Source organism: Varanus komodoensis, unplaced genomic scaffold, assembly GCF_004798865.1.
Source record: "Varanus komodoensis strain SLA01 unplaced genomic scaffold, ASM479886v1 scaffold26, whole genome shotgun sequence".
NCBI classification, from domain to species: Eukaryota; Metazoa; Chordata; class Lepidosauria; order Squamata; family Varanidae; genus Varanus; species Varanus komodoensis.
Window position 1 is genome coordinate 13,714,325 of NW_025335684.1, and position 25,220 is coordinate 13,739,544.

Genomic DNA, 25,220 nt, shown 5'->3' on the forward strand with positions numbered 1-25,220 from the left:
GTCCCAATTTACTAGAAAGGAACTGTTGTTTTTACAATGCATTTTAAGCAGTAGTTAATACGACCTCTTTTTTCTGATTCCAGTATTTGGATATTGTCATTTCCCAGGTCATTTCTTTCACTGTCCTAATTTGTAGCTACTGTCCTAGATTTGAAGGCTCTGGTGTTTCTGATACAGCTTCTGGCTGGTAGAAAGGTAGCATGGACACTACAGGAAGGAAGGAAGGGAACACTTCTATTGCAAACTGTGTACACACACAAGAGGAAAAACAGTGGAAGCCTTCTCCCCATTTCCTTCCTTCCCAACACAAGCACACCACAACTCAGTAAAGGAAAATGCTCGCCAGTGAAATTGTGAGCAAACTAGTAATTTCTCCTACATGGTGATCCAAAGAGGATACCAAGAAATGGTCTGAACGTGGCAGAAAAGGGCATTATTTAACTGAGAATCAGTATACAGCAAAGACAGTAGGACAAGGAAGTCCAAACAACAAGTCTTCCAAGTGAGTTATGTGCAACTGCTGTATGAAAATTCTTTTGGCATTCCTTTATATTACTCGTTTACCGTGCCCTTCCTCCAAGCTGCTCAGGGTAGTATACATGATTCCCTCTCCCATCTATCAGATACTCCTAACAACTTTGTGAGGTAGATTAGACTAAGAGTGAACAAGTGACCCAAGATCATCCAGTTACTTTCAGAGCTAAGTTGGAGTCTGAATCCATTTCTCCCTATGCTCTGGCTGATCCCATTATACTAAACTTCCTTCCAAGATGAGAGTTCTATTGTTGTGTTCTACAACTGCTTCAGATTAACTCCAAAAACATGTTAAACTATCTTGCAAGATTTGGACATCCGAGATAGGCAGAAAAAAGATGGCACACATTTTCAAGCATGAGGGTGATTATAGTCAGTAAAGTCAGTGGGTGAAACAGATTCTTCTTGCCAAAGTAAGTTTCAGCACCCGAACACAGGTGATGGCTGTCTACATCTAAAACACTGGAACTACGGGTGCTAGAGAGGAACAGAGGTCTTAGCAGGATACAAGAGGCCCAGAGACAAAGGCAAAGTCTAGGTACAAACTGAGATCAGATACTGGCAAGGTAATGCAGGGGCAAAGGTAAGGGTGAGTCCAGGGACAAGCTGAGGTCAGATGCTGGCAAGGAGAAGCACCCTAAGGAACAAGGCAAGGTCAGGGCAAGGTACTGGCACCTGACAATGTGGGGTCAGACTGAAGACAAGGGCACAAACAGGAACTGGGAGGAGTCAAGGCAAAGTTGAGAATGAGGCAGGTCTGGAAGCAGTACCAGGAACTTCATACAGCCATTGCAAAGGCCTGTCTTCCTGTGGCAAAGACTGAACAGTGCAGGAAAGCCTTTAATAGAGCCTTCCAGAGCTTCCAGCTGTGTCGCTTGATTGAGCAGACTCCCATCCTTGCAGGTACCTACAGGTCTGCTCCTCATCCTGCAAGCACTTGCGGGGTGAATTACATCTGCACATCACCAGGGGAACCGTGTCAAGGCTTCAGAGCCTGAAGGTAAGTTACTTTTCAGCAAGTAGCAACATGCAAATTCAAGCAATACCAGAAGCCCTAAAGTGATAATTCTAGCACAGGGATAGACAGTAGCACCAACAATGTGTGATGACAGCAGGTGTGAGCAGCAGTGAAACCAAACAAGTTAGCAACTTCATCTTTCTGAGAAAAGGAAGAGGAAGCAGTTGGTTCCCTGGGAATTACTAGTAGCAAGAATTTTAAATAAGCTATTATCATCATTATGTTATATCACACCATCCTTCCTGTTGCAAAATAGGAATGGGGCCTTACACAGTGTTCCTCCTCTCCACTTTTTACACACACACACACACACACACACACACACACACAGTGGGGTAAGTTAGTGTCAATGCCTGGTCCAAAGCCACCCAGTTAGCTTCATGACCAAATTGGGACCCGAACCCAGATCTAGCAAAGTGTCACAGAACATGTAAAAAAAAAAGGGGGGGGGTGTTACCTAAAGTCCAAAGTTGTTCAAAATGGTACAAAATCAGAATAACTCTGGACCACAAATTTTTGTAGGATCAATAAGAGCCACAGAAGTCTGCAAGTGGTACCCACAAGCTCAATGTATTCCCAGAAACCTTGATGCCCACCAAGATGCCCTACCCTTGCCACCTTTCTCCCACTTCCATGCAAAATAGGTTTCTACTGATACTGAAAGCTGAGGGGTTAGTGGTTGGGACTCATATTCCACCTCTACTCCTTTTGGGCAGATTACGTGTCCTTTGTCATGCCTCATATGGTAGTCATGCTGTGGTGCTGCCCAGAATGGTTACCCAATTTGCCAAAAATGCCCACAGCCCAAAAAGGTTGCCTACTCCTAGCCTTGGCTTTTCTTCTTTCACTACCTCAATAATCCTTCTGCCAAGCAGGAGAAGAAATGGCAGGTAAAGCAGCACAAAGAACCTCAGATGACTCCATGCCTTTCTCCCCTTTTATCACAAGCCACTTAAAACTCCTATAACTCAAAGTTCCTTGCATGGGCTGGTTGGCCCACGGCATTTATTTGCTCCCATAGCAACACTCTAGTCATGACAGCAGCACATAGAATATAACTGCAGTCTTCTAATGGTGGACTGTTCTGAAAGGCAAATAGAACAGCACAAGTGGACACAGGAAGAAGAAAATGAGAACCAATGTTGTGAAAGCATTCATTCTCTAGAGTAAAGGTGCTCAACCTTTCCATTCCCAGGTGCTACAACTGCTATGAGATGGAGGCATGGGGCCCATACAAATGCACCTGGAGATAGGGAGTCATTGGCCTTATCCCCATCTCAGAGAACCAGTAGCAAAAGGGGTCAGGAACAAGGGTGGAAGCTGTTTCAGGAACACAACACAACCTGCAGTGGGGAAACACCAATGCAAGGGTGATCTAAACCTTGATTTAGATACTAATAAAATATCCAAAAAAGAAAGAATCACTAGCAATTTAGGTGAGTAGAAAACAGGCCTCCCTGTCATAAATACTATTTTGAGGTATGGTGCAGTGAGATGGGGAGAGAGAAAAAATGCCAAACAGCAGCTGGCAGCTTCATCAGGGTTCTATAGTCTAGTTGTTTCTTAGAACACCATGGTGGCAAAGTGTTCATCTACTCGTATAACATGCCTTCTGTCCCTTTAAGAGATCAGGAGATGAACATTTACAGGTGGTGTGGTTTTTCCTCATCATGGCCACATTGATGGATTTTGAAAAACATTCTTTTGCCTCAAAAGGTCTAAAAGGAACAGAAAGAATGCAGCAACTCACGGGTGCTGAAAGTGTGATATCAGACTTAACATGCATATATGAAAAGACCACCACCTTAGATATTTCTGGCTTCTAGAGACACCCCTTCTCATTTTCTGAGGCACTGAGCAAAACCTTACCTCTAGACTATCCTTTGTCTCTGCATCACCTTGCTGGTCTACACACTTACTATCTAGCTATACAAGGTTTTAAATTCTTAAACACTTCTCAAACTGCGGTGGCCCTAGGTCTCTAGGTCCTTAGGAATGAAACCTTCAATGGACTTCCCCTCAATGAGTCTAACTTTACACTGCCTCTCACTGCTGTTGCTCCTCATCCTCTTACCCACTGTTACCACTTGGTTGACGGGCAGCAGTAGGCAGTGGCATCTACTTCTCCTCCTTCAAAACATCAGCAAGACAAACAGGTGAGGAAACAGGTTGGAACGATGAAGAGGAGAGCAACCTCAGGGGGCTTTTGCCAGTCATCCCCTACTGGAGTGTGGGATATTAGCAGGTACCTGATAATGTATACCATGATCTCAAAAATACTAAAGTTACCTATTATACTGGTGTGTATTGTAGTTGCCCCATAAGCTGAGAACTTCCACTAACTTTCTTTGCCAATAACAAGGTTGAAAATCTACTTAGAAAAAGTAGTAAGAATATTAAGTCCAGTCACACACAGTTGCAATGAACTGACCCACCCAGAAAAGTAGACTTAACTTGCCTCAAGCCAAAAATAACTATTTTCAGTTGCCAGTAACAACTATCTCCTTTATACAGGCACCACTGCCCCATTCCAAAAGCAAACAACTTTCTCCTCTCATTACTCAGAAAGCTCTATTACAGATCTGAAGACACTAACTGCTAATATTTGGAGTGGTTTTTCAACCCATTTTGGAAGGAGAAAGAGCAAGATATCTGTCAGTCAGTTTTCCTATTGTTTTGTAGATGGGAATGGAAAGAAATAGAAGAATGCAGCTTTGCAAGCATAAGCAACTCTCCTTTACATATGCCTTCTCTCTTTTCTTTTGAAACAATTAATACTTAGTATTGCATAAGGATTCCTATTCATAAAATGTTGTATGCACAGAACAGCTAGTTAATATGTCACTTGGCATAATATCTCTAAAGATTTACCTTCCTTGTAAACCTTATTTTATGGGGGCAGGCAGATTTTTCAACAGCCAGAGAATAGGCGGTAAAGCACTTTATCTCCGGAAGAGATAGCTAGGGGTAGCCTAGTAATTAGGAGACCTCCATGGAAAAATGCAGTCTGTAAGAGAGGCTTAAGCCAGAATGCTGCTCTTTGGACAAGGTGAAGCTTCATCAAATTTGTTGTCCTGAAGTTGGTGCAGTGTAGCAGTGAAGTATATGACTCCAAAGGTAAATATTCCAATTTCAAATTTCAACCCATACAATCTCTTAAACCTCAGCACTCTATTAAGCCACCTATAGAGCGAGTCAGAAGGGGAGGAGAAGCAGAAGGAGTCAGAAGGGGCCTTCTGGGCTATCTAATCTGCCCTCCCCTTCCCCGGCTCCAGCCACCTCCACTCCTGACATGCCTACCATGTGCATGTCCAGCCTGTCCTTGAACACCCTCACCAATGCGGCCTCAAACACCTCCTGTGGAAGCCCATTCCATACCCTAAGGGTCCTAGCTGTCAGGAAGTACTTCTTGGCATCCAAACTGAACCCTGGATTACACAGAGTTAGTGTAAGAATTACCAGACAGTGATTTAGGTCCTGAGCAAGAAGGTGAAATGGAAAATTTTCCAATGCTTTATTTTTCCACAGAAAATTTCATGTCCCAAATTCATTAATAAAAATGATTGTGTGCCACCTACAAATACAGCATTATGTGAATTATGTGCAGTTTTAAAGTTGCGCAGGAAATTATCCCTAACAAGTATGTGAGAGAATGCAAACTTTTAATTGTTTTATATGTGTGTGTGTGTCAGTGTGAAATGAAACTAATAAGAAGTAACAGCAAAACCACAAGTTCTGCAGCAACCTAGGTGGCTCTGTTGAAAAAAATGAGTAGCTGCTAACATATCATAACCAATTCTTTGGATTACTAGAAGCCATTAATCCAGCATTCTCCAGTCTAGTGTCCCCCTGCTGACTAAAGGATGGGGCAGTTCAATATATCTAAAGGGAAGCAGATAGGGGAAAGATGACTTGATGTGTCCACAGTTAAATACATTTGTTCATATAGAGCAGCCTCATGCATTCAAACAAATATAATTAGTTTAAGCAGCTGTAAAACTTAAGCATCTGTATTTCTTTTATTACTTTTATTTCCATGAAATGCTTCAAATTTACTTGGACTGAAATAAAAGCAAAATAATGAGGGTGCTATTTTTTCAAGTTTCTCATTTCAAAAATCAGCCATGAATATCGTAAGAGTGTAACGCTTCACACTTTATCATAAATAAAACTCTCCTCATAATTAAGCTTACAACCAGCAACTTGCACTAGACACCACACGCCAAAGACATACAGGAATAGGGAAAAAATCAGAGGAAAGGCTACAGAACCTGGATCTAAAGCAGAAAATATACACTGCCCCTGAGCCAGACATCAACTTGTCTGTCCTTCTAATTATCTCAATATACATGCACTATCACTGCTGTCAAAGCTTGGCTTTCCAATGAAACAGCAGCACTCTTGGACAACATAAAACTCAAATATGGGAAATGAAATTCAAAGACCTCTTCTTAGTGCCAACTGCAAACAAGATCCAATATTCCTGTCTCACACTGATATAAGAAAAAGAAAGCTGCTGTGGCTTTAACACATTAATCAAAACAACAACAGTGGAACAACTACTTCTTGCCATCTCTTTCCTGTGACACAAAACAGGAGTTCAGCACTTGGTGACCATTTCCCTTCACCCAACCTTCAGTGAACAAAAGCTTGGAGAAAACAAGGCTACACATTTCCCCTCTTTAACAGTGGCCTAACATTAAAGAAGAATTGGCATTTTTGTTAAATGTGGCTATAATACCAGCCTCACTGTGAGATTAGCATAGGAAGACAAGGTAAATGCACCTAATATAACCTGAGAACTGCAAACCACAGACACCAATGCAACAGAACAGAATCTTGTTGGAAGTTCAGCCAAGAGGTTGCTTAAGGCAGCCATGGTAGCAGCTACCACAGCTTACCAAACTTGCAGTGAAATGAGCACTTGCTCACAACAGCTTATAAAGACTTTTAATAAAAAGAAACTCTTTACCGTAGGTGTAACCCAACTTTGCTGGTGTTGCCTGTCTCCCGGTCAGACAAAGAACTAAGTGGACTCTTGTCCCTAACAACTCATGCTCAGATAGTGAGTATTCAGAAGTGTTAAGCACGCCTACCAGTTTAAGGAAATCACAAAGGTTTGTCTAAGTGTAGCAATTGTGCAAACCAGGTCTTAGTCCAATCTTTCTCTTTGTTGTTGTATTTGAGTTTCATCTTCAGTATCTGGCCTTCTAAAAGAGCAGACAGGGTTGATCTCCTCTAGGACTGACCAGATTGATCGCCTTGCGATCCAAGGGACTTGCAGGAGTCTCCTCCAGCACCACAATTCAAAGGCCTCAATTCTTCAGTGCTCAGCCTTCCTTAGGGCCCAACTTTCACAGCCATACATTGCAACTGGGAAAACCAAAGCCTTGACTAAACGCACGTTTGTTGGCAGGGTGATGTCTCTGCTTTTCAGTATGCTGTCTAGATTTGCCATAGCCTTCCTCCCTAGGAGCAAGCGTCTTTTAATTTCTTGGCTGCAATGATCTTGGAGCCCAGGAAAATAAAATCTGTCACTACCTCCATCTTTCTCTTAGTCTAAGCCAAATAGACACACAAATATTGCTTGGGCTTTTTAAAGGATGGGCAGAAAATAAATATGGAAGAAGTGGGAAAAAGAGATGGGGTACCAACGAATGCCTTCTTTCAGTATTGCTTGATAGTCCAATCACACTATGGAGCTTCCATATATTTGAGCATTTTTGTATTACAGTATATCACAGAAGTGAGTACACCCCTCACATTTTGTAAATATTATATCTTTTCACGTGACAACCCTGAAGAAATGACACTTTGCTACAATGTAAAGTAGTGAGTATACAGCTTGTATAACAGTGTAAATTTGCTGTCCCCTCAAAATAACTCAACACACAGCCATCAATGTCTAAACTGCTGGCAACAAGAGTGAGTACACCCCTAAGTGAAACTGTCCAAATTGGGCATTATTAGCCATTTTCCCTCCCTGGTGTCATGTGATTCGTTAGTATTACAAGGTCTCAGGTGTGAATGGGGAGCAGGCGTGTTAAATTTGGTGTTATCGCTCTCACTCTCATATACTGGTCACTGGAAGTTCAACAGGGCACCTCATGGCAAAGAACTCTCTGAGGATCTGAAAAAAAGAATTGTTGATCTACATTAAGATGGCCTAAGCTATAAGAAGTTTGCCAAGACCCTGAAACTGAGCTGCAGCACGGTGGCCAAGACCATACAGCGGTTTAACAGGACAGGTTCCACTCAGAACAGGCCTCGCCATGGTCGACCAAAGAAGTTGAGTGCACGTGCTCAGCGTCATATCCAGAGGTTGGCTTTGAGAAACAGATGGATGAGTGCTGCCAGCATTGCTGCAGAGGTTGAAGGGGTGGTGGGTCAGCCTGTCCGTGCTCAGACCATACGCCGCACACTGCATCAAATTGGTCTGCAGGGCTGTCGTTCCAGAAGAAAGCCTCTTCTAAAGATGATGCACAAGAAAGCCCGCAAACAGTTTGCTGAAGACAAGCAGACTAAGGACATGGATTACTGGAACCATGTCCTGTGGTCTGAGGAGACCAAGATAAACCTATTTGGTTCAGATGGTGTCTAGCGTGTGTGGCGACCACCAGGTGCGGAGTACAAAGACAAGTGTGTCTTGCCTACAGCCAAGCACGGTGGTGGGAGTGTCATGGTCTGGGGCTGCATGAGTGCTGCTGGCACTGGGGAGCCACAGTTCATTGAGGGAACCATGAATGCCAACTTGTACTGTGACATACTGAAGCAGAGCATGACCCACTCCCTTTGGAGGCTGGGCCGCAGCATTCCAACATGATAACGACCCCAAACACACCTCCAAGATGACCACTGCCTTGCTAAAGAAGCTGAGGGTAAAGGTGATGGACTGGCCAAGCATGTCTCCAGACCTAAACTCTCTCAAGCATCGGTGGAGAATCCTAAAACGGAAGGTGGAGGAGCGCAAGGTCTCTAACATCCACCAGCTCTGTGATGTCGTTATGGAGGAGTGGAAGAGGACTCCAGTGGCAACCTGTGAAGCTCTGGTGAACGCCATGCCCAAGAGGCAGTGCTGGAAAATAATGGTGGCCACATAAAATATTGACACTTTGGGCACAATTTGGACAGTTTCACTTAGGGGTGTACTCACTTTTGTTCCCAGCAGTTTAGACATTGATGGCTGTGTGTTGAGTTATTTTGAGGGGACAGCAAATTTACACTGTTATACAAGCTGTATACTCACTACTTTACATTGTAGCAAAGTGTCATTTCTTCAGGGTTGTCACATGAAAAGATATAATAAAATATTTACAAAATGTGAGGGGTGTACTCACTTCTTTGATATACTAATTCAGAACATGGGAAGCAATTTGGAACATTAACTGTATACTTCAATGAATGTAAGTTTTACACTCACATCAGGAGTCAATTTAATCTTACATGTGAAAAATGAGCTTTGACACTCACGTCCATCTCACCCTAACCCTCTACACACTAATGGGGGGCACCCTCTTGTCCCCCAGGGTTTCTCATCACCATCTAAAATCAATTTAAAACAATAAAAAGACTTGGTAAAGTGGAATAAGCACAATAACTCAAAACTAACCAAAACAATAATAACTAACACACACCCCGAACCAATTTAAGACAAAAGACTTGAAAGAATACAATGCACACAATAACACAAAACTAAGCAAAAACAAACACACATACACCCCAACAAGAAAAAATCATATCCAGATCTCTTGCTATCATTTATAGAATGCCATAATACCACAACACAACACATTACTTAGAAGGATGCAATTCCACAATACCTATACATTTTCATTTGACCACTCAAATGAAAAAGGAGAAAAAGCTTGGTTTCAGGTAATCACTGACAATCTCCCAGCATTGGCAAGAAGGCCAACACAGCATAAATGGAATGGGGACATTTTGGAAAGTTCCTGTCTGGCTACAGTGGTAGACTGCAAAACATTACCTTCACAACATTAAAATTATCCAAAATCAGCAAGAGCATATTATGTTTATTAGGAGCACCTGAAATGTCACAAAGTACTGAGGAAGCTTCCAAGTTCACCATAACTCATCTTCTATTGGCTAATAAAACTAAAATGTTATTGCTTTTAGATTTTTCCCCCTAAAGAACCATCAAACCAACTAAATCCCACCTCCAACACACACACACACACACACACACACACACACAGAGTAAAGAAGTTCAGTGTTGCTTTTCATTAGTACAAAGCCAAGAAAAGCATTTTGGGAATACTTTTGAAAATACCACAGTGTTTCAGTTTGAACAGTCACACACAAACTGCTTTGGCTGTTGCTGTATGTATAAACTGAGTGAAATATGTTTACATTGGTCAGGGTCTTCACACACAAAAACAATCAAACACTGATTAACCTTTTACAGTGCACTATTATTTGACATCAGATATTCTGCAATACTAACAAGAAAATAAGGCAAATCAGATTTTCTGTTTAAAAGAATTATAAAGATTCATAGGCAAGGTAAGTAGCTTTCTGATGGCAGTTTGTACTGACCCAAAATGTGAGGATATTATCAGAATATTATCTAGTCAGAAAAATATTATCAACAGAAAAATGGACATTATACTGATGACCTTTCCATTGACTGCAGATTCTAAATTAGAAATTGGAGTCTTCCTTGGACAACTCATTCTCATGTACTTTCCAGGAGAAGCAAGAAATCTTACATTCCATTTTTGATCCTGCCACTGAGTCACTGCTTGACCTTAGGCTAAGATACTCTGCTTCAAACCCGTGCCTCTCATATTGGTGCCAACATCACTTCCCTACTTCAAAGCTGGATTTAGGAAGCTAAAGCCATTCATGTTTGGGATCTGTACAGTTCTTCAGAATGGATGTTGTTTACCTTTGGTGTGGTATTTAACTTTAATGCAATTCATTAAAGACTAGCACAAGGATTCACAGTAACCGTAATAAGTTTCTGACTTCTCATTTAAAAAATACGTTTGAGGTACTTGTATATAGCCGCCATCACCAAGAAGCTTCAAAAGGATAACAATGTTTTAAAGTCTCAAATGACTGAGAACTCCTTATATGTATGCATGCAAAGTGATGTTAATCACAAACATCCTGGCCAATCAGATATATATTTAAGTGCATCCTACTTTGCTTGCAACTTACTAATTCCAAGAGCTTTTTATTGCAGGGTGTATCCAGGACATTAGGACATTCTGATTTCCCACTGTTTTGAGGAAACATTTGGGGAGGGTGAGCCATTCAAATCTTCCTGGAACAACATACTCAGTAATTTTCAGACATATACAAAAAATAGTTGGAGGGAGAGCTTCCTCCTTCGAGTCTGTGTTCATTCATAATTACACATGCCCCTGAAACGAATATGAAGACTTCTGTTTTAATCAGTCATATTAAAGTAAACAAAGGGGCAGCTTTACTTGAAAATATGGCTGGCACTAAAACTCCCATCACCTCAAACCATTGACTATGCTGGCGGAGTCTGATGGCGGTTCCAACCCGAAACCAGTGCAGGGTACCAAATTGGGAAAGGCCACATGATGGCTGCATTACATGCCTGCCCAGTAAGAGTCCCACCACAAATATTTAGAAAAGTGGGGCTCTTATTCTCTCTTATTATGCCAAAGCTTCTCAGCAGGAAGCAAACAACAAAGCAACAGTTTAGGCAAGACTATCCTTTACTTCACAGGAGATACCAGAAAGAGTAAAAACAGCAAGGAACAATCTCTGCAGGGTCACTATAGCTGAAAACAACAAGTGTGACCTACGTGTTCATCAAGGTAGCAAAGAAAAATGGAGCTCCTTGTAAAGTGAAAACCTGCCCTTTATGCATCTGTGACACTCTCCCTTATTCAGGCTACTATTCTTGTTCTGCTTCTCCTTCCCCTTTACCTGATTAAAGGAAGGAGAACAGGGGCAATTTACTTAGCCTTAGACTTGATCCTGATTTCCAAAGCAAGTAATGACTCAACCATGAAATTGCCACCCAAGAAAAGTTTGTCTGCCCACACCTACACAACTTTGCCTGCTTATAAGCAGGTTCTAAATACTGTTTCATTGCAGGGGACAGATCTGTAGTTAGTGCCTTCCAGTAAGTGGGTTTTTTTGTTTGTTTGAGGTACGTTTTAATGACATTTAATTGTGGCTTGTTTTATTGGCAATATAACTTTGTTATTCTTAGTTTCCATTTCTCATCTCAGTTGTAAGCTTCCAAAAGGCAAGTTGTGAAAACACTTGTTCAAACCAAGAGAAGATAATGGAAGAGCAGTGCAAGTACTTACAATACAACCCTCTGCTGAAAGGGTTGTCCGTGTGTTCTCCAGGCTCAACCCCAGAAAGAGCAGTGGGTCCTCTACTAAATGGTGAAAGGTAGTTTGGAAAGCCACAAGGTTGGGCAGCCTTAGCAAGAGAGGAGACAAGTATTCTTCTCCTGATGCTCATTAAAGAGGTCTTCAGCTACGTTCGCAGGCAGCATGGGAGTTGTAGCCAACACATCTGGAGAGCATCATTTGAGGAAGATTACCTTAAAAGACTGTTTTCCACATTTCCCTCATTTGAGAATATGAGTATGTGCATACACCGACACACACACACAGGCATTTCCCTACTGTGAGGACTCCTTAGGTTTGCGGGGAGAAGAGGTCCTAGATACCTCAAAACTATTTTTTTTAAATGGCAAGAGTCTCATGCACTACCCAGACGTGCAGCACTTTAGGAATCCAGAATTTTTAGAGGGAGTCTCATTACTGAGACTATTCCTGAGACGCTTCTAGCCCACCCTGCACCAGGAAATTCCTCCTCGCTTTGCCTTCTTCCCTTCCTTCTCTCCTGACCGTAAAAAAGGTGGGGGGAGCAGAGCCTTACCTAGCCTCCCCCCCCCCCCCCCCCCCCCCCCCCCCCCCCCCCCCGCTGGCGTTCCGCGAGGGTCGCGCGCGCTCCCACTGACCGTTGCTGAGGGGACGCCCGGGCGGCGGCGGCGGCGACCCGCTGGCTGGTTGACCGGCTCGCGCTCCCTTGCTTCAGCCCCGTCTTGGTACTTCTTCCTTTCACCCCAACCGCCCACCTACCACCTCGGGCGGCAGAGTAACTTTAACTCCCGACTCCCACCCCGCCCCACCCGTCTCCTCAGGAAGCCGTTTCCTTATGCGCGCGCGCCCGCGCGCGCGTGTGTGTGCCCGTCTCGCTTTCACACACACACACACACACACACACACACACACACACTCTCTCTCTCTCTCTCTCTCTCAATCTCTCTTTTTACCTCCCCCTCAACCCCAAAGTAGAGCCAGCCCTCAACCCCCTCCTCCCTCCTTTTCCTCACAGAGTCCAGAAACCGGCCCCTTACGCCGGTTCCGTAGCGTAGCGGACTGTCGAGGGGCAAAGAACGGCCTTGCGTAAGCAGCGTTGAAACCGTCGTGAATACTAGGGTAAGACTACAAGCCCCAGAGGGTCTTGGGCAGGAGAAAAGCGGATGTAGAGCTCTGAGGTGGGAGGAGCATGCAGGGAGGTATGGTCCTGCTTTTCAGATAGAGTGCAAGACTCCTGTCGCTCCTTCTGCCGTGGTGATAGGTGATTTTTTAAAAAAATTAAGCCACGGATACTGATTAACGGGGAGAGTAAATGAGCCACGCTGCCTGGGATCGACTTGGTGGCTTACTGTTGCCCTAAAAGCTAAGAGGGGGCAGGAGAGAGGGGAACTACATTTCCCAGAATTCTTAGCGCTTCCCACGGAGCCAGGCAGCCGTGCAGTGGTGGCAGCTCACCTGAGTCTCAGCTGGCGGCGGGGGCGAGACTAGGCATGATGCAAAGCGATGCGCTGCCTTAGGCAGCTCTAGTACCTACGTGCACTTCTGCGATCTTCAACAGCAGCGAGCGCCCACCCACTGTCATCGGGAGGTAAAACGCTCCCCAAAAACTCATTGGAAAAGCGATATGAAACGACAGGCGGGTTCAGTGAAGCCTTTGAAAGAGCCATAGGACCATGTAAATACTGCAATGACATCAGGAAAGGGACAGTCCACGGAAGAACACTCAGCAGATGATTTCCACCCTATATGGATAGGGACAAATATTTAGAAGTCTAATCAAGAGCAAAGATACCCCCTCCCACGCCGGCCTGGTATATGACACTGCCCTGCTTTACTCACATTCGAAGACCACACCCTAGAATCTAACTATCGGTTAAGGGCTACAATCCTGTGTAAATTTACCTGTCAGTACGATACACACCTTGGCGGTAGTGGAGAGCGGCAAGTTGCCCCCCGTAGACAGGCGAGGAGGGGATACTCAAAACAGACCAATAAGGACTGAGCATGCTCAGTGGGCACAGGATGCAGACTGACGGTTGAAAGGGGAAAAATAGAAAACCAGGGGCCTAAATGGCTAGAATCCTGAATAGGAGCAGTCCATACTGTACCCTTTGGCTGCCAATCCCATTCATAATGTGTGTTATATGGTTTTTTACACTGCCTTCAAAGGGTTTTTATCCTAGGAGGCAGTCAAAAAATAATTTAAATTAACATACTATAGCTGTTAATTGTGTTGTCCTGTAACCCTGAGATTATGCTTTTGACTGTTTAAGAGCATCCAAGTATTAAAAGCAGTTACATGTAGGGAATGAAGTCCTCGGCTGATACCTGGAAATAGTCCCCTTCTTGCGCTAACCAATTTACACACATTCATAAGCCTATTCACCCTACTGAAACAATTATACATACACCACTCACAGAGACCATTCAGATCTCTTTTCTTTAGGGTGCCAAACCATACGCAGAACTTCGATGTTAAGGTAAACCTGCTTCATCACTTTTGCTACAGGTTATGTGCCAGTCACCAGTAGTTATATGGATTTGTTAGAAAAGTTTTGAATGCAAATTAGGCTAATTTACATAGGGTCATTTGCATTAGAAAAAATTGGTTTTCATGGCTAAATTTTCATCACACACTGGAAAATCACCAAACATGCTAAGTTACTACTTGCAGGTAAAACAAACAGCAAAGTTAAAAATGTACTCCATATTAAATGTTTACTTAAGGAAAAATAAACTATACTTAGTGTAGTGTAAATGTTATATTATGCAGACATTTTAATAGCAATACTTGTAAAGATAATAGCATATACTTCATTTAAATGAATTAAAGTGACATCCATCACAGACATGCATCATCTGTTTCAACAGTGTTGTGGTAACTTGAATTTTGTTGTCACCTCTTATTAGTTACATTTCACACAGATATGTGTATTTCAGTGACATGTATGTATTCTCTCACATACTTGCTAGGAATAATCTGCAAAATATTCATTACAACTTTGAAAATACCAAGCTAGGCTAATGCTGTATTTGCAATTGGCACACATTCACTTTTTTAAATAAACAGATGTTTTAAATAAAGCATTGGAATATTTTCATCCCACATCACTGGTCACCAGGCCCAGGTTTTTAATTACCATTGACTTATTGAGTGCCTGAAGTTTTGCATCCATATTTATATTCCTGCAGTATTTATAGGAAATTGCCTTGTACCATGTCAGAGCACTGATCCATCCAGCTTAGTAGTTGGCTACACTGACTAAGCTACCTAGACTAGGGTATTTCCTAGACTTACCTGCCAATTCTAGGAGTTGAACTTGGGACCTACTCCATGTAAAGTTTGTGCTTTATCAATCTGCTATGGCTACTCCTATATTCACCTGAAGTTTAAGGTTGAGGTCCTAAGCACTTAGTAGGAAGCAAAGTCTAGCTGAAAGCAGCTGGACTTACCTCTAAGTAAACATACATAAAGTTGTACTTTACATTTGGGTCATAAAAGTTTGTTGCCTACTTTCTTTTCTGCTTCATCTCTTCCTGCCACTAGTCACCAGCCTTTTGGAATGGACAATATTTCAAAACGGCTCTGAACCATTCTGGTACCTGGGTGGGCACATTTCAGTACACTGAAGCATTTATAACTAATAGCTTGTACAGAAGGTTCAAAGACTGAAGTCTGCATTTATGTCAGAATGGTCATGGTTTTCCTTTTTTACATATATATTTGATCGTTTTTAACAATAAATTGACATTTGTTTGCATTGGAAATATGTAGGTTTTGTGCTTTAGTTTTGAATCTTTCATTTAGGCAGAAGATGGGGATGGAAATGGTTATGTGGGTTGGTAACAAAAATATTGTTTTGTAATATTTGTATTTTGTAAAAGGTTATTTTAAAAGACATGGTGACCTTGAAATTAAACAAGTAGTTTCGGCTCCAGTTGCCTGTTCTTAATGTTACATGGAAAGCACATGGGTAATTTATTTTCAGGGGGATGCTGGCTACTAGTTTTAAGTGGGGGAGTTACCACACTGATGCAATATGGACAGCAACAGGAACTTTCCACCTTTCTAAACTGGGGGTGGAAGCAGGCATAGGTGCCTCAGTAACATTACAGAACTCTTCTCAGAGCTGTCAAGTTTACATTCTACTGCCACCCCTCCAAATAGTCCCTTTATTAAAGGAGATTAAAAAGGAAAATCAGACACTGACAATGTTATACCTACTGCCTGGTTCCATTTTCTGAATCAATACATGTAAAGATACTTGGCTGATTGACTAGCACTTGGCACATTTTAAAATTATATTACAATATTATTGAATGTCTTTACAATTGATTCAATATCTAATTTTAAACACATTAGCCACCTTGATGTAGTTATTTGGTAGTTTGCATTAATGTATGGATTTTTTGTGCTCTCCCAATGCATCCTTAACCAGCACCCCAACATTTTTAACTTTGCTGATTGAAAAACTCAAACAATAAATTAGGAATATGTGGAATTTAATACTGAAGTAAGGCTTTAGAATATTATTACATTGACCAATCAGTTAAGTCCAGCAGTTACAAAAACAATAGCTGCTGTCCCTACATCTTCTGCAAGCTGTGATTTCAAATGACAATCTTCCCCATTTGAGGGCATGGGTCACTGGCTTTTCTAAATTAAGCTGTAATTTCAATGCACCTGATAATATGCTGAGGAAATAAGTCCATGGCCTTTCTAAAATCTTATGGTGACACTCCTCTACCTGATTATTATACAACCTTAAGTTGATAAACCAAATCTGGCTGATATCACCAATGGTGGATTCACAATGTTCATGATTACACAGCACCTGATTTCTTCTTCTTGCCCTGGACAATCCTTTGGTGCTCCTTAACTCAGAGGTAGTTAGGCTATTATGTCAATTAAACATTGCTGTGTTGAATGTGGCTTTGGAGGCTTGCACACTGAAAGCAGGGAACCCAATAAAGCAGTCACTATACATTGGAAAAAACCAATTAAAAACAGCCTCTAGCAGCACAAGTGCACCTTTAATTTAAGGCATGCAGCATCTGTTTCCAGTTCTGTACTGCAGTCCTCTGAGCTTAGCACTCATGAGCTCTGAGATAAAGGACATCCATCAAAGTCCTACCAAAGGTAATGGCCATCCCAACATCAACATAACTGGTGTCTTGGAGCCACATCCAGTTTTAATGAAGAAATGGTTAGGGGGGAAATGTTTATCTTTCCACTTAATAAGAAAAAGTCCTCTGTATATTTCAAATACTGTTTTTAGGCATGTGGCACCATCAGCATGCATAGCCCTTTACTCTGGACAAGAGAATTGTTGCCTCCTGCAGGCTAAATGCATAGCTATGTCTGGGTTTTTTCTTTAATGATAGGTGTGGGCAAGCAATTGTGATCATAGTGCATGTGGAGGACATGCTTATCCCAGTCCAATGGAATTTTTTTTGCTAAATCACATAGTTTTATGTGGCAGCTCAGTGTGTGTGATTTCCTTCCAGACTGCAGATAGGGAAAGAGAAATACAGATTTCTTCTAATGCTGCAGTCCTGATTCCATGCCCCCCCCCCCCCCCCACAAACACACAAAGTAATTAAGAAAATAAATAGCACCTTCCCCTCTAAAGTGCATCAAGCTTTGATGTTACCATGTTTCAGACCTTTCTTGAAAACATATTTGTTATCTCATGGCTGGGGGAAAGCCATAACTATCTTTGTACCAGATTCATGATTCTACTTGGTGTTTATTTCAAATGACAAGTTGTTTATAAATATAGTTAATAATAAAAATAGTTAATACAGCTGTGCACGATGCCTTAACAGTAACATGTATTTTGAACCTTAGTTGCCATTTGGCATGGATAACTAGCAGCTTGAGCCAAAACCTTCACAAAAATAAATGTTTGGCGGAAGTAAAGCCATGACATCAATATTGCTCTCTAAGATCATTCTGGAAAAGCAATACTCTCACCCCAAAGACTGACTTTGCTTAGTTTGTCTGCCTATAAAGTGCAGCTCTATGATCTGCAGTAGGGTAGAAGCAAAATTCCAAAGCTACCCGTAAAGCCATAGTGAAGGGTCCAGGGCATGGGCAGCTGGATAACAGATAAGGCACTAGGACCCAGGAAAAAAGGCAAGATGGTCAAAGCAAGAATCCAATTAGCAGTCCAAGTCACAAGTCCAGTATCAAACAGGCCAAAATCAAACCAGGAATCCATTGTAACAGGAATCCATAGTAACACAGTCCAAAAAACAAGGGAGTAGTCAAACACAAGCCAGAAGTCAAGAATCAGGGGAACAGCATGAAAGAGCACATACCTAGGAGTATGAACAGGGTTTAGAAGCAACATACAGGAGCCAAACACATCAAGAAAACCAGCATAGCTAAAGTTGCTTGGTGCGGGGGGGGAGGGGGGAGAGCTCCAGTTCTTAAAGAGCTCTTCTGCCAGGGCTCCCAGGTAGTGCTCATGAGTGCAGGCAGCTGCAGCAGAGTGTAGGACCAATCCCACAATTATCAGGCCCAGATCCTGGCAAGAGCCTGACTTTCATTCATTAAACCAGGCTTCCTTGCACACAATCAGGTTGAGTGGTAGGCAACTACATTAGGATCAAGGCCGGGATTGTATGTTTTCAAGCTCAGTCTCCACAGTTAGGAACTTGGTGTGGTTGGGGACACTGATACAGCTACTACTCCAACAGAGAAAAGGGTGCACTGCATGTAGAGTTACCCTTCTAAATCCTCCCTCCACACATTATCTACCATAACAACCATAGTGCTAATACAGTCTAAACACAACCTATTTAGTTCTGGCAAACCATTTATCAAAACAAACAGTTCAATAATCTTACTTTCTGAAATAGACCAGTTCATCCATCCCTTATGGATACAATTCATCATAGAATCATAGAACAGTAGAGTTGGAAGGGGTCATGAAGATCATCGGGTCCAACCCCCGATGTTGCTGGACACCAGTTTACATGATCCCACTAAGATGACCATTTTTGGCCATGTTTTGCCATGATTGTCTCTAGTGTGGGGGAGCCCACAACCTCTCTAGGCAACTGGTTCCACTGGTTCTGACAGCGAGGAAACTTTTCCTGATACAGTATCTTGCCTGAATCTTGGCTGTCACAACTTGAATTGATTATTTCGTCTCCTATACTCTGGTGTCAGTGAGAAGAGATCTTGACCTTCCTCTTTGTGACAGTCTTTGAGGTACATCCCTTACAAATGAGTCTTGTCTCTTTGCTAAGCAAATGCTGGGATATGTACAATAAGAATGCATAAGGATTTTTCCAGAATGAGGTATAAGGTCAGCCAAGGTCAAAAGCCAGGAAACCAATGAAGCAAATATAGTCTGAAACCAGAGTAAGGTAGAAGTCCAGAGGTCAATAGCATGGAGATTCTTTCCCACAAGGGGTTGAGAGAGAAATCGTGATACAGAGATTAGACCTTCAGTTCAGACATCATTTCCAGCAGCTCTCAAGTAGCCCTATCCAGTTCTAAGCAGCACCTAGCAACTGAGGCTAGCCTATTACAATGTTTTGGGTTGTGAAATGGTGGCTTAGCATCCTTCTCTGCCTCTCCAGAAGGCATATTCAAAGGCATCACCCCAATGGTTCCAGACCATCTTAAGTAATGCCAGGGTCTTTGGAGGCACCACCTGGTTCTGGAGGTTTTGGCTTTTGTGAAGATGGTTCTAGTGGTGCCATAACACCTGAGACCATGACTGATAGAACCTAGCTGTTGTTATACCATAAGAACCAAATCTATGTACCCATTTTCATGAATGATGCATCCTGAGCATTAAAAAAACAGCTAAAACAGCTAAACCCTTCTCCTAAGTGCAGAGGGTACCGTCAAGCAAAGCATTACCATCTGGTTCTATTGATTTTACAAACTAGATCTTAGAAAGTGGTTTTACCAAGTGAAAAATGCTTGTCCACAATACTTTTATTCACACATACTATAATATACTACAACATGATCCTTTAAATCCTTCCCAAATTACTTTCTCTGTAGACAAGCCCATTTCCTAATCATTTATCAACTTCCTTTTCTTTTGAACATACCCCTGTTTCCTGCCACCTAAATCCCCAAAATTCTGCAATGACAAAATAGCTTGCTCAGGGGGAAACATACAAATTAGGCAACTTCATGGACATTTTTATAAGCATATTATTTATATGGAAATTAGTTTGACCACAGAACAGAATTTTCCTTCATACAAAGTAAAAAGAAACCAATAACTTGAGCCCTCCTGCCATCCTAGACACAGAAACCATGTTGTCCTTCCTCATTCATCTACATCTTCTTCCACTCATACATTGCATTCCTCACCTAGAGCTGAACAGGAGTTTGTGATAAGGCAGTGGATCAGAAGCATCTCTCCCACACTTGCTGGCTGATACTGTGGTTTTGGCTATGCAACCAAGGGCAAATGCCACCCTTGGTTGCATAGCCAGAAATGTGGCTTCTAGATCAAGAGAGGTATTACTACCACTCTACATGACTCTAGCGCGCCCGCAACTGGAGTATTGTGTTCAGTTTTGGGCCCCTCATTACAGAAAGGATATAGTCAGGTTAGAGTCAGTGCAGTGTAGGGCCACAAGGTTGGTGGCCGGTTTGCAGGGGATGCCGTATGAGGCGAAACTGAGGGAACTGGGTCTCTTCAGCCTGGAGAAGAGGAGACTCAGAGGGGATATGTTGGCGACATACAGGTATGTGACGGGATGTCACATAGAGATGGGTAGAGACCTGTTCTCCCCTGCAGAGGAAGGCAGGACGCACTCCAATGGAGCAAAGCTCAGGGAGCCAAGGTTCCATTGGATGCCAGGAAGCACTTCCTGACAGTGAGAACCCCAAGGGTGTGGAATGGGCTTCCCCGGGAGGTGGTTGAGGCCCCATCGGTGCGGGTGTTCAAGGATAGGCTGGACATCCACCTGGTAGGCATGTCGTGAGTGGAGCCGGCTGGTGCCGGATGTAAGACTAGATGGCCTGGGAGGCCCCTTCTGACTCGCTGTTTTCTATGTTTCTATGAGTTGCCCACTAACTAGTATTTTCCTATTGTGCTTTCCAGAGGTGGAACTGTGTTAGTCTGCACTGTGATGACGACAGCAACAAACAAGAATCATGTGGCAACGTAAATTTAAACTAACACATTCATCATGGCATAAGCTTTACCCTCCACAATTGCAGGAACATAAGCCCAGAAGTTGCGGGGTTATTATAAATAATAAGGTCAGAGGGAAATGAAGGGTAAACAAGTGCAGACAGTGACAATTTGATTAAAGGTTGAAATATCTATGCAGTATAAGAATAGTGACCCTTTATAGTTAATAACAGTTGAGAAACACAATCAATTTAGCAGTGCTTGGTGACAGGACAGAAAACCATTGACTCTCTTCAAACTCAAATGCACAGAATGCATAGAAATAGAATGCAGTTTCAAATTGCAGTGTCCCCCTGAAATATCTAATGTTATGTACTCGCAGAGAAAGAACTTTCAGGGGCCAGTTCTTGACAAGTCAGATTCTTCAGGAGTAGAATGCTGAAAACTTGAAATAATTAAGAGCAACACCACTATCTCTATCAAGTGTTGAGACTGAGCTGTGGGATAAGAGTAGTTAGTTAAACAGAGCTAGTCTTTTAAAGTGGAAAGCAGGGGAGTAAAGGAGATGCAAGGGTGATAGAAAAAAAGATTCATAAGCAACTTGCGCCCAGGCTGCTTAGGACTTTTATATTGCAGCATTTCAAAATGGTGCGTTTCTGAGGAAATTGCTTTCCTGTTGATTCCCTTGGAGTTTCTCCATTTCCATTCTGCAACTGTAATGATTTTTTTAAAAGCCTGGCTATTTTAAGTCACAAGGGGGATGTCAGATTTCCAGCAAGTAGCAGATACTTTGAGAAAGGTGGTGGGAATAGGAGGGAGAGCAAGAGAAAAAAAGGGGGGAATCCCATTTAAAATGTTTCCTGTCAAATTTTAGGGATGGGATAAGTTTCCAATAATTTTAATCGTGGAAACGTGAAAATAAACACCAATGTCTGAGGACTGGAAACATCAAAATGGCAGCTGGAAATTCTCTGGCATCTATCAAGAAAATCCAGCAAGTCTGCTAGGCATTGCAGATCCTAATTCTGAAAACAGTATTATTCCACTGAGCAGGTGAAAATTCAGAACTCATGATTTCAAATCAGGATATTGATTTCAAAGAACAGGGGTAAAACAAATGAACAGTCCTCACACATTATACCACTGTTGGAAAAAAGATACCACCCCCTGGTCTTTTTGCAGCCCCTTGACACTGCAATTCCAACAAAATTCACCAGCAATGGTGAGGGGATGCCTCCTTTTAAAGAATACCTTGTACTTTGCAACAAAACGTTAATGGTGGGGCAGGGGCAGTGGTAGCAAAAGTGGAGTGGCTTAATGCATTTTTCCTGTGAAGTATTTTTATAGTGCTCCTCAACCAATGACAGTCCCAGGGCAGCTTTCATTTAATCAATTGGATTGCCCAAGCCAGTGGTCTTACAATCTAAAAAAGAGAAGAAAAAAGGAATGGGGAGGGGAAGGGGGGATCAGTTCTTTCAGTAGGACTAGTAGATTGATCCTGCTAGAATGGCTGCGGTGGTGCCATGTGAGATAGGAGGAGCATTTATGGAGATAGTTTTCAGCAGGGTTGGAGCGAAATGATTTAATGAATAGATGAAAAGACTGTGGGGTTCCAGCCCCTGTTATGGCTAAACACGCTCTGTCCAGACACATGCCAGCCACACACACATCGGTGAGCATGTAAAGTTTAATTATTTAGTTGCTGCATTTTAACTTGTAACTTTATGGTTTTGTGCATTTTGGTTGTGAATTATGTTGCATTATTGAATAATTGCTTAACCTCCCCCTCTCATTTTATTATCATTCAGCAATTTATCTTATATATTTATTTTTATTAGTTGTTTTATTAATTTTGATATTATTGCTTTTATTGCATTATTGCTTTTATTGTATTTGATTGTATGTAAGCCACCCAGAGACCCTATGGCTAATCTGGCAGCATATAAACTAAATAAAGTGCTATGCATGTACCAATGTAGCCATGAAATGCTTGTCCACGAGAAAGGAGGCCCAGGGTCCCCACTCCTGTTGCACTTACAGCCATATGGCCCCTTTTCATGCTTGCCAAACTCATGATCAGAGGGAACTGCTTGCAACAGGAGGGATTTTGTATTGGTCAGAAATCTCTGTATGGACCACTTCCTGCTTGCTTCCACCATGACAGGAAGAGCCCAGCAACACTTAAGATACATCAGAGACTTTAATTTTGGAGGGCTCTGTCAGATAACTTAGGATTGCTCTTTCAGATGTTGAACAGAAGCTGCTGTTCCATATTAGAGGTCAGCTTCAGTTTTGTTTGGTTTTTTAAATTCCCTGCTATGGCCAAACAGACTGGAATCAAGATAAATTAAAAACAAATAGGGGCATTTAATTCTCAGCATTACTACATGAAATTAATTAACATCCTCCCCTCCCCCCACCCATCACACTGAGCAACAGGAATATTTTAATTTCAGATACATACAGAAAAATAGGGAAATAGTCTTTGAATGCTTCAGAATAATATTTGATTTCTACTCTGCCTTCAAGGACCCACAAAGCCTTTCACATCTAAGATGCACTTAACATTCTTAACTCTGGAGGCTTGCATGCACCCACAGCATGGAATGAGGCACAGTGGTGGTGTTCTCCACCACCGATACAACTTGAGCCATATATTTTCCTTGTATGGCTGTTTTCAGCATCAGGGAGTGGGAGAGAAGCTTGATCTGAGGTCAAGCTTAGCCTGAGTCTCTGCCTTATGCCAAAAGAAGTAATTTTTAAATTGGGTGTGTGACATTAGCACAACATTACTCAGCTATCAGTTAAGTTTTCCTGCACCAAAACACAGGTGTACTAAACGGGTCTCTTCTAAAAACATACTGGCTTTTCCTGTCTTTGGCTAAAGAGCTGATTCATTTGGGTTCAGTATTGTTACAGTGAACTCCTTCAATACATAGTTTGGATACATTTTTGAACCAAGAACTGCACCACAAGATTCAGAAGAATTATATAATCCAAAGGATAACTGCATTCTGATCCACAAAGTGGAAATTAGGTCGATTAACTTAAAAATGCAGACCAAAACAAAATCCTCCCTTATCCTTATTACAAATACCAGGTTTTATATCAACAAAGAGGAAAGTGTATGAGTAAAGTATGAAGGATCTCTAAGACCTCCAAGGAATTATGAGGGGCCATTGCAGACATTCTCCTATACAAAAAAAAAAAAAAAAAACAATGACCCAACACCATGTATATTTATTTTCATGGATGACATTAAAGAGGCAAGGGCAATCCTATGCAAGTTTAAACAAACAAACTGGGCAGCACAGCCTTTTTTCATCCTAAATTTTCATAGGATTGTGCCCTTAGTTGTAGTCTTTTTTTAAATGTGCCATTGATTACTTATCTGGGGTAAGTCATCAGATGGACCCACCTATGAGATTAACAACACGATTATCATGAACTTATTACATGAGAAATTGATTCAGAGCAAGTGTAAGCAGAGACCATAATCAGATGGTTCCTAACCAAATGGAGGCCTTGATGCATCATTGTGTCAAAACTGACCAAGGATGGTGGAAAGTAGTTAAACATCATACATTGTATGACAAAATTGGCTACTGGGAAGGATTGTAGAGACTCCTTCACTTGCATAGCTATAATAAAGAAAAGCTGATTATTTCCTCCTCCAGGTTTCCCATTTAAAGGAAAAAGGTTAAGCAATTGAGTTGGCATCAGTTGGACCACTAATTCATCTCTATGACAACACTAGAAGGGGCCACAATTTAATCATACCAATTATACCAAGACATATGTGAGGATGCATGGGTGTGGTTTATCCTCTTTTTAAAAAATATTTTATTTTCTTATGAAGTAGATACAAAACACATTTCTTTAGTATAAACAAACAAAAATCAATCACTGGGTGAATTGCCTATGATTAAATAGTGACATTTTATAATTAATTAGGGGTACAAATGTACATATGATTATTATCTGTCTCATTGCTTTTCACATATATTGATTATGCTTTTCTAATCTCAAATAATCTTTCCAGCATGAACCATGTTTGAATAGAGGTACCATGTTTGTACTATTATTTGTGTAATTTATTAAAGCTTCCCAATTTTCATAAAAACAATTTAATTTTCAGACTGATGGTATCACCCTGTTAGTTTTTTCTTTAAGGCAATTGACCAACACTTATCTTTCCAAATTGGA

At 41.8% G+C, this 25,220-nt stretch overlaps 1 protein-coding gene across 9 annotated transcripts in view; it reads right to left on the reverse strand.

Annotated features, from left to right (window-relative positions):
- Positions 1-12,683, reverse strand: part of CAPN15 (calpain 15) — a 145,180-nt gene extending 132,497 nt beyond the window's left edge. For 7 of the 9 annotated variants that reach the window (XR_006415011.1, XR_006415012.1, XR_006415010.1 and 4 more), the window contains exons 1-2: positions 12,534-12,683; positions 11,869-12,082 (exon numbers count right to left, since the gene is read on the reverse strand). The gene's annotated coding sequence lies outside the window, so the exon portion shown is untranslated. The remainder of the gene's footprint in view (positions 1-11,868; positions 12,083-12,533) is intronic. The other 2 variants (XM_044433098.1, XM_044433093.1) reach the window with 1 other exon arrangement.
- Between the last annotated feature and the right edge of the window lie 12,537 nt (positions 12,684-25,220).